Source organism: Perognathus longimembris, chromosome 16, assembly GCF_023159225.1.
Source record: "Perognathus longimembris pacificus isolate PPM17 chromosome 16, ASM2315922v1, whole genome shotgun sequence".
Classification (NCBI taxonomy): domain Eukaryota; kingdom Metazoa; phylum Chordata; class Mammalia; order Rodentia; family Heteromyidae; genus Perognathus; species Perognathus longimembris.
This window is the reverse complement of record NC_063176.1, coordinates 34916031-34935807: the sequence shown is the minus strand read 5'-3', so window position 1 is coordinate 34935807 and position 19777 is coordinate 34916031. Positions and strand designations below refer to the sequence as shown.

At 39.2% G+C, this 19777-nt stretch overlaps 1 pseudogene; it reads left to right on the top strand.

Annotated features, from left to right (window-relative positions):
• The first annotated feature begins 560 nt into the window (after positions 1-560).
• Positions 561-1040, top strand: LOC125364754 (annotated as a pseudogene).
• Positions 1041-19777: the final 18737 nt, after the last annotated feature.

Here is a 19777-nt window from a genome sequence, read left to right as displayed (position 1 = left end):
TTTAGATGTTCAGTTTAATTAATTTAAAAATTATGTTTCCTAGTTATAACTAAGCTAGAAAAGTAGCAATGTAGCTTAAGAACAGAAACCATGGACTCAATTTCGTAGTGATGAAATTTCCCTTCTACTCCTTGAAAGACTTTCCATTTACTACAAGATGATGTTTAAAAAAGAAGGGATTGACATGAGTATGCCTGTAATCCCAGAACTCCGGAGGTTGTGGCAGGAAAATCATGAGTCAGAGGCCTCCATCAGCTACATACAGATATTTATTGTTGGGGCTGGTAAAGTGCTCATCTCGTATACATGAAGCCCTGGGTTCGATTCCCCAGCACCACATATATAGAAAACGGCCAGAAGCGGCGCTATGGCTCAAGTAGCTGAGTGCTAGCCTTGAGCAAAAAGAAGCCAAGGACAGTGCTCAGGCCCTGAGTTCAAGCCCCAGGACTGGAAACAAAAACAAAAACAAAAAACAAAAGAGATATTTAGTGTCACCAAAAAAGAAAAAGAAAGGAAGGAAGGGCCTTTTTCGGCCATCGCTGAAGCAGGGACAGGCCAAAATGAAGTTCAGTCCCTTTGTCACTTCTGACCGAAGTAAGAACCAGAAAAGGCATTTCAATGCACCTTCCCACATTCACAGGAAGATTATGTCTTCTCCTCTTTCCAAAGAGCTGAGACAGAAGTACAATGTGCGGTCTATGCCCATCTGAAAGGATGATGAGGTGCAGGTTGTACGGGGACACGATAAAGGTCAGCAGATTGGCAAAGTGGTCCAGCTTTACAGGAAGAAATATGTCATCTACATTGAACGGGTACAGCGGGAAAAGGCCAATGGCACCACTGTCCATGTGGGCATTCACCCAGCAAGGTGGATATCACCAGGCTGAAACTGGACAAAGACCACAAAAAGATCCTGGAACGGAACGCCAAGTCCCGCCAAGTAGGAAAGGAAAAGGGCAAATATAAGGAAGAAACAATTGAAAAGATGCAGGAATGAGGTAATCTTACATACAACTTTCATTAAAAAAAAAAAAACTATCAAAAAAAGAAAGAAAGAAAGAAAAAGGAAAGAAGGGAAGAAAGAAGGTAAAAGAGAAAAGGAAAGAAGGCTATCTAATAAGATACAACATACAACATAGCAGTCAAATATTTTGAAGTTATCAAGAAATTATCTTAATTAACCTATCAATACATATTCTTTGTAATTATGTACTTCCCCTTAGGAATATATTGAGTCTGAGGTATTAACTAATGTCAATATAAAACCATGACATTTAGAAATACATTTTATACTGAGTAATTTCCTTTAATTCATCTTGCTAAAATATTATTTTATGTATTTATTATAACACCATATAAGAATAGTAGTACAACAATGCCTTATCTCTGTTCAATGGGCAGAAATAAAGAGGGTTACAGTGCCAGGCCAACAAAGATCCCATCTCAATCAATAGCTAGGCAGCTGACCATCCAGGCAAAAACATGAGACCCTGTCCCCAAAAGGCTAAAGGAAAAAGGGCTGAGTGCATGGCAGAGCACCTGACTAGCAAGCATGGGTCCCTGAGTTCAAACTTCAGCACCACCACTACCACCAAAAAACTTATTGTATAGTATATAAGTATATACATATACATATAACTGAATATTAGGTTCATATGATGAATAAATACTTACTTTTGAGAATGCTAACTTAAAACTATTTTACTGAATAAAGGACACAATAACAAATATGATATTCTGCTCTATTTTAAAGATAATCCTAGCAATTTTCCCAGCTAGGGAGCCATGCACATTTAGCCTTGCTCATAAAAGTTGGGTTGCAGAGCTTTCTATTCAGTGGAATGTGAACAGGAAACATCACACATAAGCCTCAAGTTTTGATCTCTGGGAAGACAGATTTCTTCCTATATGCTGTATTTTTTTTCCTCAATGCAATAACCTGTTAAATCATGGAATCAAATTATTTCGCGTCAGACCCACACATATTAGATAAACTGAAATGGGTTAAAATGAAATTTCTGGATGATAGGGTATTGTACATGTGGAAAGTGTCAAAGTAAGATTCTGGTGCAAACAAGGGTTGCTAAACATCTTTGAATCGTGCATTATTGCCATTTAATGAGTGTCCTGTGATATTGTTCATGTTCCAGTTAATCGTTGCAACAATATTAAAATAAATATGTACATCTTGTGGCAGGCACTGTTTGAAGCATTTTTGCATGTACAATTAGTGTCCTTTAGTATCTGAGGAGAGTTGGTTCCAGTCCTCCTACAGTTAGCAAAATCCACACATGTACATCCTCTCCTATATTTTATATCATCTCTATAATACTATATAATACAATACAAATACTATATAATACACAATGTAAAGTGCATGCTATGCAAATAGTTGTTGTACTGTACTGGTCAGGGAATAATGACAAGAGAAAAATCTGTACATGCCTAGTATAGATGTGATTTTCTTTCCAATATTTTCAGGTCATGGTTAGTCAAACCCATAGATATGAAACCCATGGCTATTGATGGTGGGCCATATACCTCATTAAATTCACACTTAACTCTATGAGGTATATGTTACTCTTCAGTTTTACAGATGAAGTAACTAAAGTGCAAACAACAACAACAAAAAGTATCTCACCCAATATACCCAAGGCAATACATAGCAAAGACAGCATCCAGCTCCAGACAGTTTAATCCTGACTTCATGCATGTAGCCACCATGTTTTGCTAAGAGTGGATATTATTAACTTCACTTTATACATGGGAAAGGAGGCACTGAAATCCTGAAGTGGTAAAACCGGGACTTGAGTTCAATCTAACCAGATCTTAGTCTGGATCCTTTCAGCCACACAATGGTGTCTTCCTATCACCAATGTTGGCAGAACCAACCTTCTTCTGAAGGTAAAACAAACAAAAAACACTTTTATTTCTTTTGTCTGCTTGCTTGTTTGTTCTGGCAGTACTGAGGATTGCATTCAGCACTTCACATTTGCGAGGTAAGCCAGTCTTGTATTCCCTTTCTAATGACATATGTTTCATATTTTTAAAGTAATTCAAATCACTTTTTCCTACACTTAGATAAAATCACACAATGACATTACTTTGATTTTTCTTTGATGAAACTTGTTTCTCATTGTGCAAATAAAAAAAAACAAACCCACAGGAAGCAGAGAAGATGGGAGCTGGCCAAGGTTACACAGCCACTCGCTGCCTGCCCCTTCACCTGTAAAGCTATACTGCTTTTCAGTTATAAGCTTTAACTTCCTTGAGTAAAATGTCCTTCATGTCCAAATAGAATTTGAACTTTTCTAAAGACTCTTTTTTTTTAACCCCCATTCCTTCCCATTAGGGAAATTACTTTTACTCTTCCTTCACAAAATTGACATCTTAAAGGGCAGAACATCCAAAATAAAAAGAAAAGAACATACTTAAGATCCTTCCATCCATACCTAAATCCTAGGAGCACTCTGCTCACTTTTCTTTTGTTGTCTTTTTATTTTCCTTTTTTTTTTTTTTTTTTCAGGCCTGGGGCTTGAATCAGGGCCTGAGCACAGTCCCTGCCTTCTTTTGCTCAAGGCTAGCAATCTACCATGTGAGCCACAGTGCCACTTCTGGCTTTTTCTGTTTATGTGGTTCTGAGGAATCGAACCCAGGGCTTCATACATGCTAGGCAAGCACTCTACCGCTAAGCCGCATTCCCAGCCCTTATTTTCCTTTTATTGTTATCTTTAAGTAGTTGCCTGCTTCCTTCTAAGTTAGGGGATAGTTAGAACTCGTGGCTTGCTGAGTGAATAAAGCTCACATTTTTCAGCTCACATTCTCTAGAAGACAAATTGTATTCCTATATATTATTTGCCCATGTTCTTTAAATTAAAAAAAAACTAGCCAACTGAAAATATTATGCTTTAGAAAGTTAAATTTCAAATATGTAACTTCTGCAAATATTTATTAAGCACTTACCATAGCCAAGAAGAGATGTAGTAGAGATATATTGTCATGTCAAACATGACTTGCACTATAGCAAACCATGCTTCTCACAAAAAAGAATTTTTAATGGATATTAAGCAATTTTTCTTCCTAGAAAAGTGTATGCATTCATTTTTAAAATGCATGTATTTGTGGATAAGGCTTTAACTCGGTGGAACAGCATGACCCTGGAATGAGGACAGGAAGAGGAAATGGGGGAAGGGAAGTGATGAGGACAGGCAAGGAGAAGAAGGAGGAAGGAAAAGCAAAAAGAAAAAACAAATATATTTTAATCATTCAACTTGATGAATTCCTTCAAATGAACACACCTGGGGCTGGGAATATGGCCTAGTGGCAAGAGTGCTTGCCTCGTATACATGAGGCCCTGGGTTCGATTCCTCAGCACCACATATACAGAAAATAGCCAGAAATGGCGCTGTGGCTCAAGTGGCACAGTGCTAGCCTTGAGCAAAAAGGAAGCCAGGGACAGTGCTCAGGCCCTGAGTTGATGGCCCAGGACTGGCCAAAAACAAACAAACAAACAAAACAAAACAAAACAAAACAAAGAACAGACCTGCAGGAACAGCACACTGAATAAGAAGTAATAAATTATCAATGTGCACACTCTTCCTTTGAGTTCCCTTGTTACAAAGCTCCAACCCAACTTCTTTTAGCCTAGACCTTGAATTTTACACAAATGAATTGCAGGGTATATGTTCTCTTGTGTCGCTTTCTGTTAGGTTTATGTGATATATTCAGTTACTGCAGGGCCAAGACTGCACATACTATACATAGTATCCTCAGCCATTCTCTTGTTGATGGCATTTGTGTAGCTTTAGTCACAGCTGGCTTGAATATGGCTGATGTGAACATTCTTATAAGGGTCTTTTGGAGAATTGGGATTTATATTTTTATTGGCTATCCACGAAATGCAACTGTTGACACAAAACATGCAAAGGGTTAGCTTTTATTTATTTATTTTGGCCAGTCCTGGGGCTTGAACTCAGGGCCTGAGCACTGTCCCTGGCTTCTTTTTGCTCAAGGCTAGCACTCTGCCACTTGAGCCACAGCGCCACTTCAGGCTTTTCTGTATATGTAGTGCTGAGGAACCAAACCCAAGGCTTCATGTATGTGAGGCAAGCACTTTACCACTAGGCCATATTTCCAACCCCAAGGGTTAGCTTTAACACATACACTGTCAAAAAGTTTTCCAAAATGGTTGTACCAATGTACAGTCCCTGCAACTATCTATGGATGATTTTTTATAATAATATTAATTTTTTTACGTTTCTAAATGTACCAATGAGTAACACAAATAGGTTATCTTTTGAGACCAAAAAGGAATTAGGGAAAGCAGAAATTCAAAAGTCACATTAGGTCATGAAGAAGAAGCTTTTGCTGAGACCACGTGATTTGGGATTGGAATTTCATGACTTTAAGGAACACGGAGAATGAGAAAAGCAAGCATGGACTGGAGATAAAACTATTCTCCAAGAGGATCACAACACCACTGTATGTGCATTTGTTTTTTTAAAGGGGCTTGTGCTGGGACTAGGGATTGAACTCAGGGCCCAGGCACTGTCCCTTAGCTATTATTTACTCAGTATTTTATTTAAATTGGCTTACTCTTAAGCAAATATCCTAATTCTAGTCCTAAGAAATATCTCAGAATCATGACTGACCTATAAATTACATTTCTAATGCAATTTCAAATAAATATTAGCATTTCAAGTATTTGTCCAGTCACTATACAAAACGATTTTGAGCAATACCAGTGCTACATGGATTGCATCTCGCAAAACTGGCTTGGGCCAGGGGACCACATGGGGATAAACAAATTTCATTTGAGGGACAAGAACCCACCAAAGACAAAATAAAGGTCTAGGAGAGAGCAGAAAGGATAGTGTGGTTACATGTGGGAAGAGGGAAGATAAAATTGGTATTTGCCCTAAAAGCAAAGAGCAGGAAAATACCAAAAATGAACCTAACTCATTTACAGATGTGTCTCAGAACTTCACTGTGCCCCTGACCATCTGTCCAATGACAGGTGCATGTGTTCCTGATTCAGCCATTATCCATTAAGGTATTCATTATCTGGCACTATCCATCATCACACTGCCCTACGGTTAGTAGGGAACACTACAGTAGCTGAGACTCTCATTATTCCAGAGCGCACAAATGAGATTTTTTTCCAATTTAAGATTAAAAAGGTAATCGCATAAACATCCATACTTTATCATACATTTCAAATGACCTTTAATACATTTCAGATGTCAGGACACAATCTACCCTGTGATCCATTTAACAGATGAGCAAGGTAAAGGTCAGGAAGATCAGACCCTGTAATCTTTCTCCATGCTTCCTGTCATAGGGCCAGCCCCATGCCCTCTTAACCACTGGCTTAAACAGAATGCATTTGGTTTCAAAGCCAGGAGTTATACTTCCTTCAGTAACCATCTTTTTAAAATAATGAGTGATGGGCTGGGGATATAGCCTAGTGGCAAGAGTGCCTGCCTCGGATACACGAGGCCCTAGGTTCGATTCCCCAGCACCACATATACAGAAAACGGCCAGAAGCGGCGCTGTGGCTCAAGTGGCAGAGTGCTAGCCTTGAGCGGGAAGAAGCCAGGGACAGTGCTCAGGCCCTGAGTCCAAGGCCCAGGACTGGCCAGAAATAAATAAATAAATAAAATAAAATAAAATAATGAGTGAAGTTGTCCTATAGTCCAAACCTCCATTACAGAAACTTGATTTTTCTGACTTAAATTGTCACTCTGAGAATAAGAAAGCCTTCATTTGACTGAAGAAATTTACCTGGATGGATGACACATAGGTCCATTCAGCTTTTGGGTCTCATCTTTAACACAGGGTTGCTACTTTAACATACAGAGACACACCTGTCTGGTTAGATGAAAGAGGCCAAAATAGAGAATGTCTCAAAAATGTAGGAAGCCAGGCTACTCTTCCTATTCAACAACTCCTTTATTTGGGCACTCTCACACTTGTAAAAATCTTTCTCCACAGTGGCTTAGGAGAGGAGATATAAAGGTAGAAGGGAAAGGAAGGTACTACAGGTGTGGGAAAGAAAAGAAATGGAGCCCAGTAGTTCTTTTCCCCTCACTTCCTTTTGGCTACTGACTTTTTCCCTTGTCATCAAGAAACATGACAGACATTCATGAGAGACATATTCGGGAGCCCCTAAATTCCACAACACCAGGGATCATGATTCTCATGGCATTTTATGAAAATGGTTCCCAAGCACTCAATTCCATAGCATATATGGTCCTTGGAGGTACATAATGTAGTAGCCTCTAAATTACTTGAGTGGGTAGAATTTTTTTTTCCATCCTGGGGCTTGAACTCAAGGTCTGGGCACTGTTCCTAAGCCTGTCTGTGCTTAAAGCTAGCACTCTACCACCTGAGCCACAGTACCACATCTAGCTTTTTCTGAGTAGCTTATTGGAGGTAAGAGTCTTGAGGGCTTTTCTGCCTGAGCTTGGCTTCAAACCACAACCCTCAGGTCTCAGCCTCCTGAGTAGCTAGGATTACAGGTGTGAGCGGCCAGCCCCAGGCAGGCTTTTTAAATGAAAGATAGAACGTGTCTGGCTTGAGATAATGGCTTACCACAGCAAGGTTTCATGTTTCTTCTTAGCAACAATTTAATTCTTGCTCAAGCAAAAGAATGAGTTTCCCAAGAACTAGTGGATGGCACCTGTAACCCTGGCTACTCAAAGCAACTGAGATCTCAGGATCTCCATTATTAAGATCTCTAGTCAGAAAGCCCATGAGACTCTTATTTCCACTTAACCTCCCAAAAGCCACAGGTGAAGCTGTGGCTCAAATGGAAGAGAGCCAGCCTTGAGTGAAAAGCTAAGGGACAGTGTCCAGGCCCTGTGTCCAGTCCCAGTACTGGAACAAGGGGGAATCAATGAGTTCTACCACATCTACATCCCATCAGCAGTGTAGACATGTAATTAATTGCTTTTCTTGCATAGCTTGGCCTACAAAATTTGAAGTGGTCAGGCTACTTAATTCCCAACATCAGAAGCCAAAACTCTACTGCCAAAGCACCCAGGCTCTCCCACAAGTCTCCATCCTTGCTTAAAACTATCTTTATGATGCTCCACAGAAGCCTCTAGCTTCAATCATAAATTATACATTTCTAGGAATGCAGCTTTTCTCTTCATTGACTGCCATTTCCAGGAAAGGAAGATTTTTTTTTCTCTTTTACTGGACTCAGTGGAAGTCTTTCTGCTGACATGGTCCATAATTAAAAATCAAAGTAATAAAGTGGCATTCTCAAATTTGAATACTGGGTACAAAAAGCTTAATTGCCAGTGGTCCTTGCCAAACTGCACAGTGGCTCCAACATTAAGTCCCAGAGATTTTCAAGAGAGTGATTTGATAGGACTTTAAAAGTGCACACATGTAATTTTATTAGAATAGGCTTTAGAAGCTTAAGACAAGCTGCAAATACCAAATTACATCTTTTTCTTTTGGTATTTTACTTCTTGGAAAGTTATTTGACAATTGCCACTAGTGTCCAAGCAGAAGCACAATTGTTCAAAAGTCTAAATTAGTAAGAAGTGTTGTTAAAGTGTCCTGGGTGCAAGTGCTTGTTTCCATGAGGATGTACAAGAGTAAAGACCCCGGGGAGCTTACCAACTAACCCCCCACATGACCAGTACCCGGTGTCTACTGTCCTAAGCAAGCAATAATAAGTAAGTTAGGATTCTTTGCCAAATGGAGTTGCTCAAGTCAGCTTTGTTGACAATGTCATACCTTTCCCACAATGTTGATTTGATTAAACTGACAAAATAAAATAAAATTCAACATGCTTATTTTTTCTTTTACTTTTTGATGTCTCCCAAAACTTGCACAAAGAAATGTCATCTATTGCATCAAAAGATATATCCATAATAAATCAGATTTTGTTAAACCCTTATAACCTTTTTCCTAGGATGTTACTGACAGGATACAATGGAATTTTAAATTTGATAATTCAGTTAAATTGATTTTAAGGAAGAATTGGGTCTATTATATACACTCCATTAGAATGTGGGCATCAAAATTCCAAAATTTTCATAATATGAAAATCATAACTATTTATTAAGTATGATGCCTTTTAGTAACCCAAGGAAGGGAAAACAAGATTTAGGTGTGCTCTTATTGTATTTTTTAACTATAATGCTGGAAAAATTATTTTATGGAACCATGTGATATAGCAGCTAGGATTGTTTTTATTTCAAGCACGGAACCTGTATTAAAAACAATACAGTTTTCATGTCCTTCTCTCTGTATTTTCTCCTTGCACAAGGGAAAAAACACATTCCCTAATATATTTTCTGGGTGCACTCTCTTTGTAATATTTCCTTTGCAAAGGTCCTGTTCATATTTGTATCTTATTACTTTTCTTATACTGGATTTATTGATAGTTTCTAACAAAAATATGATTTCAGTATATTTACTGAACAAAATTCAATATAGCAGACCCCAATTCAATTTTTTTCATCAAAATGGAGAACAATAAAGAAGCTAAAGTCCCCAGTTCAGACACATGGCATCAGAAAAACTTATATTGTTTAAAGAAATAACTCAATAACAAGGAAGTGATAGATATTACTTAAAGAACAACATTAGCTTTGTTTATTTATCTCTGTTTCTAATAATCCTGCTTCTAACTTAGTCAGCGACAAGCATTTTTGGTGTTCCCGGGTTATTGAATCTCACATAAATGTAGTCATTTTCTAAAAATAGGGAAAAAATTGTGATTATGCATTGCAAGATGCTCATGAACTGTATTTACTGTTAATTGTCATTTCCTGCATTCAAATTTAATTTAAGAGAATTTTTAAAACCTCACTGAGTCTGCTTCCCAGATTATTTTGCTATTGTGCCAGTATTTTTCATAAGTTAATCGTGTTTATGCTTTGCATTGTTTACAAAGACTTTGCATTCTGAATTTCTAATGTCCTGCCTTTGAAGACTGAATGCATAGGGCTTTCTTCATTGGACCATTAGGTAAAGGGCTGAAAAATAACTTTGGTTTACAATAGACTTTTAGTTTAATGGATGGGTGTATTCATTATTTACCTGTTTTCAGTCTCTTGTGTATCGCCTAGTGATGATTATAGTTGTTTTAAAGATGATCCTTATTTATGGTCTATTGCATCATCCTGAGATTTAGTAATGATTTTAGATTTTCCACCTAAATTACAGGGCACTTTCCACTGAAAATGGTAAACAATATTACAAACTTTAAAAAAGAAAAAAAAAAAAGAAGTAATCTGATTTCTGGGAAGAAGGAGCCCAGTGAAAGATGTGTGCTTTTATAAGGATGGACAATAGAAAGCAAAATAATAACTCCTAACTTTGATTGTTCAAATATATTCTGCAATACAGAGAGCTGCATGCAGGCTGGAGCAGGCATGGGGCAGGAAGGTTAAGTAGAGAAGAAGGCACAATACTTCAGATTGGCAGTAGACTGCAGCAAGAATAATCTAATCAAAATGAAATTAAATTATCTCGTCCCAGGGCAGGCTCCTGGGACTGCTGCATTGAATGCTACCAGAGCTCCTCCTAGACATTTCTCCCCAGTCAAACTCACATGATGAATGCAGATGAAATTTGAAATATGAAAATCTGAAATAATTTATGGAAGTTGTCAGAAATTTGGCCTGCTTGTGGTGTAATTTCCTCTGAGACGAGGCAGGCCGGCTCACTGCTCTAAGCCTTTGAGCGGCTGCGGGCCTTCCAGTGGAGAGATCAACCCCTTTAAAATGCTCTTCCAGACAAATTACAGCTCATTACACACAGCCTTGCACCATGCCATTATGTCAGAGGAAATCTTTTTTCATTTGCACAAATTTGCTTGGAATTCTCATATTTATTTGAGCATCCATTATCGAATCTGAACATTGAATTATCCACAATTATTTTCTGGATACGCGGATGTTTGTGTGTATGGAGTAGACGGTGACGGTGGGGGCTATAAAAATATTACAGTGTGGCTGAAAACCTACGTACTTTGCTGCTCTGTTACAAAGCGCATTGTTTGACTGCTGAAAGAGAATTTGGCAAGGATATTTGCAAGATTCATTTGCTTTTTGAACCAACTTCGGAGGAGACTGACTGGGCTTTGAGTGATTCTCCCCTGCCTCAAGGTGTATAATTACCAATAATCTGCTCCACCTGATTTTCTTCTATGGGCTGTGCAATTTGGTGTTTATTTTTAATGATCTTCATATTCGTCATAGATGGGCATCCATTCTCAAGCAAGGCCTGTTTCCTGAAAGCCACAAAAAATATTACTCTCCTAAAACTCAGTCTTCTCTTTCTAATTTTTTTTCTTTTCTCATAAGGTTGGCATGGCAAAGTTAGCTTCTTCTGGCTCCGAAACACTGCAAAATAATCATGAAATAAAATAATGGTCTCAAACATTAATAATGATATTTAACTACTAGCTTCATACAAATCTTAATTATAGGAGTATTTGTACTGTGGCTTTTAAATGTTTCCTGTTGTTGAGCATAATAAATCTTTGCTCTATGTGATAGTGTTAAATTGAATGCAGTCTTTCTCAATATTATTTTACCTAGTCATTCGGGCTTGAATCTAAATGTCTTGTCAACCTTTCCAATGACTAAATAATTAAATGTTCTTTATTGATTTGTTGACATTTCACAACTTATGGCACATGTAGATTCAAAAGAAAAATACCATCATTCTCCGAAGTCAACAATTTTTTTTCTAAAAGCTTTTATTCATACATCAAAACAACTGGAAAAATTGTAAGGAAAACGTATCTTTAATATCTCACTATGCTTTTGTAAAGCAGATCTTGTTACAACAAAATAAGATATGCTTTTACAAATTGGATTTGTTTTGGTCGAAGAATCTGTACCACTTAATAATCAAGGTGAGTTAAATGGTTTTTTAGATAACCTATTATTTTTCTAGCCCTAGTATACAATTAGCATATTATACTTCTTTTAGGCTAAAAAATTTGGTTCTACATCATGTAAGTAGGGATGAATAGAATTTAGGGAAGTAAATCCAGTTATCAAAAGAATGGAAAAGTTGTATTCTTAGGGAAAAAAAAACAACAAAATAACTCCAAAGTGAATGCATTGTAAGCGTCAGCCCTTAGAGCCTGAACCCTCTGGATACACGGCGGGACTGAAAACACGCCACAACCTCCCCAGTTTCTCCTTACGGCAGGAAACTATGTAATAGCCCTCAAATAAAGAAAGAATCTAGGTTGGAGATTATTGCTTTCATTGTGCTCTTGTATATGTGTATTATATAGTCACTCCATAGTTTGACACAATCAGTTGAATGTGGGACAAGACAAATGTTGTGTATGACAGTGGGGTAGTATTGAAAGATGACCCCATATCTAGAGGGCTAAGAGTTATGGATGCATTGATAGCTGCTACTAACATTTTGAAGCGTGGCTGTTAAATTTTGCCTGCTGGCTTCTGGCTGGAGGCCGGTCTGCCTGGGCAACGGAGCCATTGAAAGGATCGGCAGGCAGCTTTTTTTTTCAGTCAACATCAAGGAACTTTGTTCTTTATTATGACTGGCCACTGACAGGAGTGGCTTCTGAAGAAAGCAAGGCAAACAAGGCACAAGGAACACTTCTAGCTGATCTTTGTTGTGAATTTTACTCGCTTCCAGGGGACTCTTTTTTCCCCTTAAATTAACTTTAAAATTTTAAAGACATGCCTCTAAACCAGAATATAGAACGAAAACCACAACTAAGACTAGAAATACATAACAAAATGCTTTTCATGATAGTGTAGGATTTACGGAGGACATAATTTATGGAGAAATGAAGTAAGTGTTAGTTCTCATAAAGACCTGGGGGAAAGTTATGTAAGAGTCTTGCAAAAGTGTGTTTAGAATACTTGAAAGTTAGACTGTGAGTGACATTTATTTTCCCAAGCAACATTGAGAGACAGTGTTTGAAAACAAAAGGCACATTTGATATGTGTAAAGAAAAAATGAATCATGTAACTATTAAACTTCCAACTTAAATAAGAAGTCTGTGTTTAAACCAGCACATAGCTAAGGTCTTCATAAAACCCTACTAATGACCAACTTCTCTTATAAATTAATTTGAGACTACGTTTTAAAAGCTAGGAAGAAATATTGTTCTTTATATGGATAAATACGTTTGACTCTAGGAGCTAAACTTATATATCTTGCTTGTGAATTTCACTTAGTAACATCAAGGCCTTGTCAAGGAGTCTAAGAAATTTGTACTTAAGGCCATGAGTTGAGATTTCTTTGTTTTGATTTATTTTTGCCAAGGAGATAAAAAATTAAAAAAATAAAAGAATATGAATGCAACTATCTACAGGTTTATTTAAACATACAAACAAAACCCACCTGCATCACTATGAAACAAATATACTAAAACTATAGCCATGTAAATATCAAACATCAATACTTCTTGTTTATGAAACTCTATAGTCATATAAATAGTTATATAAATCCCAATGTTTATGAAATTCCATCCTGCACTTGAACAAATGCAATTTCTCAGTCACTATAGCTAGTTATTTTGTCATTTCTTTCCAGATTTCCCTAGAGATCCAAGGAGAACTAAGCACATAAAAAGTTTCATCATTTTTATTCCACAGCCAGTGAGTTTCCAGAAGAGAAGAATTTTTTTTCACTGTGTATTTTTTAAACAAATAAATTTTTTCTGGGGAAATATGTGTAAAGAAATAGCTTTGCAAATACAGGTATAGGCTTAGTAATGATATTTGAATAAGTTAATAAGATAACATGATTTATCATGAGAGGAAAATTAAGTAAAAATGCAACCTCTGAAATATTTAAATACACTCTTAGTCTCATTCCCTTGGCCATCCTTAAAACAAAGTAAATGAGGAGGTAATAATCAACTATTTTCTTTTTTTAATGAAAAAGCAAACTTTCCATTAAAGGGGGAGGGGAAAGGAGGTAAAGAATATTTTATGTCTAGTAAAAGTAGGTTTTTAAAATAAAAAAAAACTCATTTCCAGGAAAATTTTCTCATATTTAACATATTTATTATGCTTACAACAAAACATGGCCTAAGTACAAGTAATCACATAGACTTAAGTTAATTATAGAATATTTTCCATATATTCTCTCTATTCAAAATCATTTTACTTTTTAATATTTAAGGTACAAATTACTTATTCATTAATCCGCATAGACTTACTTCATAATTTCTCTTAAGAGCCAGTTCAATGGTAGGAACCTGAAAACATAAAAAGGAAAAGAGTTTTTCCTATACAGCAGCTCATTACAGCCTACCTTGTAGATGCATCTATTTCCAACAGGTATTAGAATATAATTACATGAAAAGTTAACTGTGTTTTGTTCTGAGTAATTTCTGTAAGCATACTTTCTACAATATTCCCACTAAAGTTGGGGCAATTTCTTACTCTTATTCAGAAATATAGGCCAACTTTGGGGGAAATAGTTGATCTGTTTTTAGAATAATAGTAAATATTCTACTCGATAGAAAGGACCCAGAGACCCACAAACTCTTTATTTTATTCTTATTATTACCTTTATACTTTGTTCACAGACAGGATCAGAGTTATTCAATCAACAAAATCAATGTAGTCAAATAAATTAGATAGTCTGAGATTGGAATGCCTTTTTTTTTCTTTTAAAAACTCATGTACTGGGGCTGGGGATATGGCCTAGTGGCAAGAGTGCTTGCCTCGTATACACGAGGCCCTGGGTTCGATTCCCCAGCACCACATATACAGAAAATGGCCAAAAATGGCACTGTGGCTCAAGTGGCAGAGTGCTAGCCTTGAGCAAGAAGAAGCCAGGGACAGTGTTCAGGCCCTGAGTCCAAGCCCCAGGACTGGCAAAACAAAACAAAACAAAACAAAAACTCATGTACTTAATATATATTCTTTGTTATATTTCATCATTGTAAAAACACTTTTAGGAAAAATACGTTATATTATGGAAAATTATATGGATAATTAGTCTAATTCTACAATCCAATTTGACAAATGATGTGGCCACAAAGATTTTATGTAGATGACATTAATTGCAACTAATACTAGTTCTTAAAACACAGTGATTTTCCTCAAGCAAGCCTTAAATGGGCTCAAGATTACATTTTTGAAGCCTGGCCTCATCCTTTTCCCCTACAGACTTTTAAGAGCGTGTGGCATTTGGAAACTCAAGAAGAAAAGAAAAAGATTTCTTTTTCTACAAGGGAAGTCAGTGGTCATAGCCATGCATTGGTGATTCATGCCTGTAGTCCTAGCTACTCAAAGAGATTGAGATCTGAGAATCACAGTTCAAAGCCAGCCCAGGCAGGTAAGTATATAAGACTCATGTCCAACTAATCACCAAAAAGCCAAAAATGAAGTTGTGGCTCAAGTGGTACATTGCTATTCTTGGGCAAAAACCCTAAGGGTTGTACCCGATCCCCAAGTTTAAGTCCCAGTATTGGTGTGTTCTCTCTCTCTCTCTCTCTCTCTCTCTCTCTCTCTCTCTCTCTCTCTCTCTCTCTGTCATAAAAATATTCTTTTCAGCTGGGTACTGGTGGCTCAAACCTATAATCCTAGCTATTCAGGAGGCTGAGATCTGAGGGTTGCAGTTCAAAGCCAAACCGGGCAGGAAAGTCTGTAATACTCTTATCTCTACTTAACCACGAGAACACCAGAAGTGGAGTTGTGGCTCAAGTGTCAAAGCATTAACCTTGAGCAAAAAGCCTCAGGGCCAGTGCCCAGGCTCTGAGTTCAACCCCAGCATATATTCTTTTCTAAAGTATCATAAAACAATATATTTTAAACTACATATTAATTTACATGCAAAGCAGATTTAATTTTAAAATAGCTTTACTCAAGTGGGGCTGGTGGTTCACACCTGTAATCCCAGCACTCAAGATACTGAGTTGGGAGGATGAGGCGAGAGGACTGTGCATTATGACCAACACAGGCTACATATTGAAACCAACCAGGGGCTAGGGATGTAGCTCAGTAGTAGTGTGCTTGCCTAGCATGTACAAGACCTGGATTCTATCTCCAACTCCTCCCTCCAGAAAAACACCTGACCACCTTACATAATTCATGAGCACCAACATCTCTGTCAACCATCTTTGAAACATACAATATAAAATATAGTTACAACCATAAGAGAGAAAGTGAAGACAAGTTCTGAGTAGTGATTAAAACCCACATGTGAACAGATATCTCAAAATTAAGCCACTACTAAAACCTCATGGTTTCCCTATGGTAGTATACTTGAGGCAGATGATTCAGAAGTGCCAAGCCATCCTAGGCTACATAAAAAGACTCTATCTTAAACCCAAGACAAACAAATTAATTCCACCATTTGAGTAAAGATGTTCCTTATCCATTCCCAGCTACAGTGCTTATGATTGACATGGGTTTATGGAAAGGCCAGGGCTGATCAGCACCTGAGACTCAAGAGGGGACCCTGCTTCCAGCTATTTCTTAGCATAACTAGAATGTGACACCTGCAATAAGTTTGTTAGTTTTGGTGGGGAGGGGGTTGGTGCTGGAGAGTGAACTCAGGGCTTAATACACACTCAACCATTAAACTACAATCCCAATTGCTGTATTTGTGTTCACTTTACAGCTATTGCTTCCTGTACCCTCTCTCTAATTGCTTCTGGCCAAATGACTGCTACCTTACTTCTTTATTTGTTGTAAGAACTATTTCACATTAGCCTTTATAAAATAATACACCATATATAGAGAGGGGGGAAGTATTTGGTTTTAGTTTTCCTCTCAGCCAAGGGTACTTGTTTCAGTTGTTTGTAACAGGTTTCTCCTCTTCCACTTTCAATGACTCGAACTTGGTATTTTGAGCACTGCCTTATGACACCTAGGAAGGTAGCCCCTAGGTTCTCTTAATACTGAGGAAGACCTGCAGGTCAAGGAGGTTTCCTTTTTCTGTTCCTGGGCTTTTGCTACCTCTCTTGGGGTTCAACCATGGAAGGGAATGTTCTGTGCCCATGCTGTGCCTGTTATGCATATGAGCTAAAGGGGATCCAGCCATTGCTCCACCAGAAGGGAGGGAGAGAGGCAGCTGTGTGGGACTGTGTGTGTGTGTAGGTTCCCCTTTTACCCTCCCCACTTCCCCAGCAGCCCTCCCCTGTTCTCTGCTGCTGGTGGCTTAGTGCATGAACTGATTAGGTAACAACAGAGCACCTTCCCTCCCTGTTTCCTCTCAATGCCTTTGGGCCACAGCTTTTGAAGGAGCCCAGCCCTGCCACTATCCCGCCTTTATCACCGGCTGTATGGGGCTTTATCTGGAAAAGCCTGGGCTTTGCCCCTGGCTTCATCAATCATTTGGACCAGTTCACTTCTCCTTCACGGTGTTCCGCCTCATTAAACTCATCAAGGGCGCTGCAGAGAGCAATAGGGCTGAGGATGCCTAAGCACTCCTTCCCACTGCCGGTCAGCACAGACCAGGAAAAGGCCACAGTAACCTGGGCCCGGGATGCTGGGGGGGGGGGGGGAGGGGGGAGTTACATGGCTGCCACCAAGGCTTTGCTCTTTTTGCAGGCCAGCAGTTTGCTCAGGACATTTCTGAGAGGGGAACTTGGAAAATGAAGTAGTCGTTCCAGGCTGACACCTGTGCTCCTAAGTCTTAACTTCCTAAAGAACTTCCTGGAACCCTGTCAGCACTAAAATGCAAATGCAGGTTGTTTTAAAATCAGAAGTACAGAGGACAAGAAACCAGTCTGACACTGAATGAAGAGGCTTCTAAGGCAAAAAATGAATCATTTAAGTACCAACCAGATGACTTATACAAAACTCAATTCTCTTAATTCTTTGTTTAGATGAAAGACATTCTTAACTTTCCAAACTGCTCATCTACTAACTAATGACTCAGGCTTCTGTTTTTAGGCTTTCAGGATGATTATTTTGTTTTTACATTTGACCACATTCCAAGGCACTTTCTCACATGGTGCCTTTTTTTTTTTAACCTTTTAAAGGTGAAAGAAAAAGAAAAGGAGCCAAGATTAACAAGGATATAATCTAACAAAGATCAACAGCTAGTCACTGATGGTCTAAATCTCCATCCTTTTCTTTAGAGAACTTTGAAGAGATATTGAAAATGACTCTCTGTGTGCTGCATTTTTAAAAAATAATGCCAGATATAAATATATTTCCCTATGGGACTCTCTCAGCCTATTAGTCATACTTAGAGGAGGGGAAATGGGGTGATCAGTAGAGAGAGACTAGTGGGGAAGACAACCCAAACATTAAAATGGCCTGGGAATACCTATACTTTAAACAGCCAAGCTTCATCTCCAGTAGCAACTCACCCAAAATGTCAATCCCAGGGCTCATCACACACACACACACACACACACACACACACACACACACACACACACACACACTATATATATATAAGCCAGGCACTTGCAGGGCAGTGAACTTTAACTGGGAAACTAGAGAATGAAGAGACTTGCTCAGCCTCAGCCTGACCACTCCCACCAGCTCGGCACCACCTGGGACCACGCAGCTCGGGCTCTGTGGGTATCCTGGGGTTACGGAGGGCGTTAGGAAACCCGAAACCGATCCTGCTCTGTGCGAATCCACTCCGCTGCCCATACACCCCAGGGTATTTTTCACCACCTCACCGATTTGCGTCCCCGACAAATGCGCACAGCACTGATAGCCAGACTTTATTATTGTTAATAATCATAATACACCGGGACGATGTAAAAGAGAGAGAAAGAGAGCTCTAAATGTCAGGAGCTGGGGCAAGGTTTTTAAAAAGGCAACACACCAAATTCAAGTCTGTAACTTAAACTTTTTTAATAACGATTTTTTTTTCCGGGGCTGGAAACTCGCACCGAATCCTGGAGGAATTGCTAAATCAGATTAAGGTTATATTTTGCAACAGGCTGGATGGAGCAATAAAGGAGAGCGCGCGGAAATGGGACTTCGCCCATCAATTAGATCTCTATTAGCAGCCAATGTGGGCTTCACCACAGGAAATGGCACGTCCCTGCCCAGTCAGACCCGGTCGCCTACCCCACCCCCACCCCGCCCCAAGCTCTCACCTCCTCTCTCGTCCAGAGTAAAACAACAATCGGGCCAAACAAATCTCTTTGTCTGGACCTGAGTTTTTGTTTTGTTTTCCTTCCAGGTCTTATTTTGGAAGCCTGGGCCACCTGCCTTCTCCATCCCCAGCGCCGTGCGCTAACCCTAGGACACCACTGCCCCGGCCCCAGTGCACAGGTTACAAGGCCACACCTGCGCTGTCTGCTGGGTAGGTCAAGACCGAGGTGTCGAGGCCCAGCGCGTTGGGCTTTATTAATGTTGAGCAGTCTGTAATGAAAGGTGATTAACAAGACAATGGACAGGACTTTGAATGGTTGGGCAACTGGTCGGCTACTGCAGACTGGACGCCGCGGGGCCCCAGCAGGCCCATTCTGCCCTCTGGAGTCTCTGCCCCGCGGGTGTGGAGGCCGTACTGCGAGTCACACAGCAGAAACTGCGCCCCGGCTGGCTGCGAGGAGACCCCCACGTGCGAGGTCCACTCGGATCCCGACTGCATCTGTGGTGCGCTGGCTGGTTGTTTGTTCTCTCACTGGAGAACCTGGTAATCCCCTGCCCGGGGATTAAGGATTGGTCTCATAATTCTCAATGTGGACACACACACACACACACACACACACACACACACACACACACACCCCACCCTGTATCTCCGGATGCTGGAATCTGGGCTCTGATGGGAAAACGCCCTAATACTGGCATCTCTCAGTTGGCACAAAGACAAGAAAATGGGG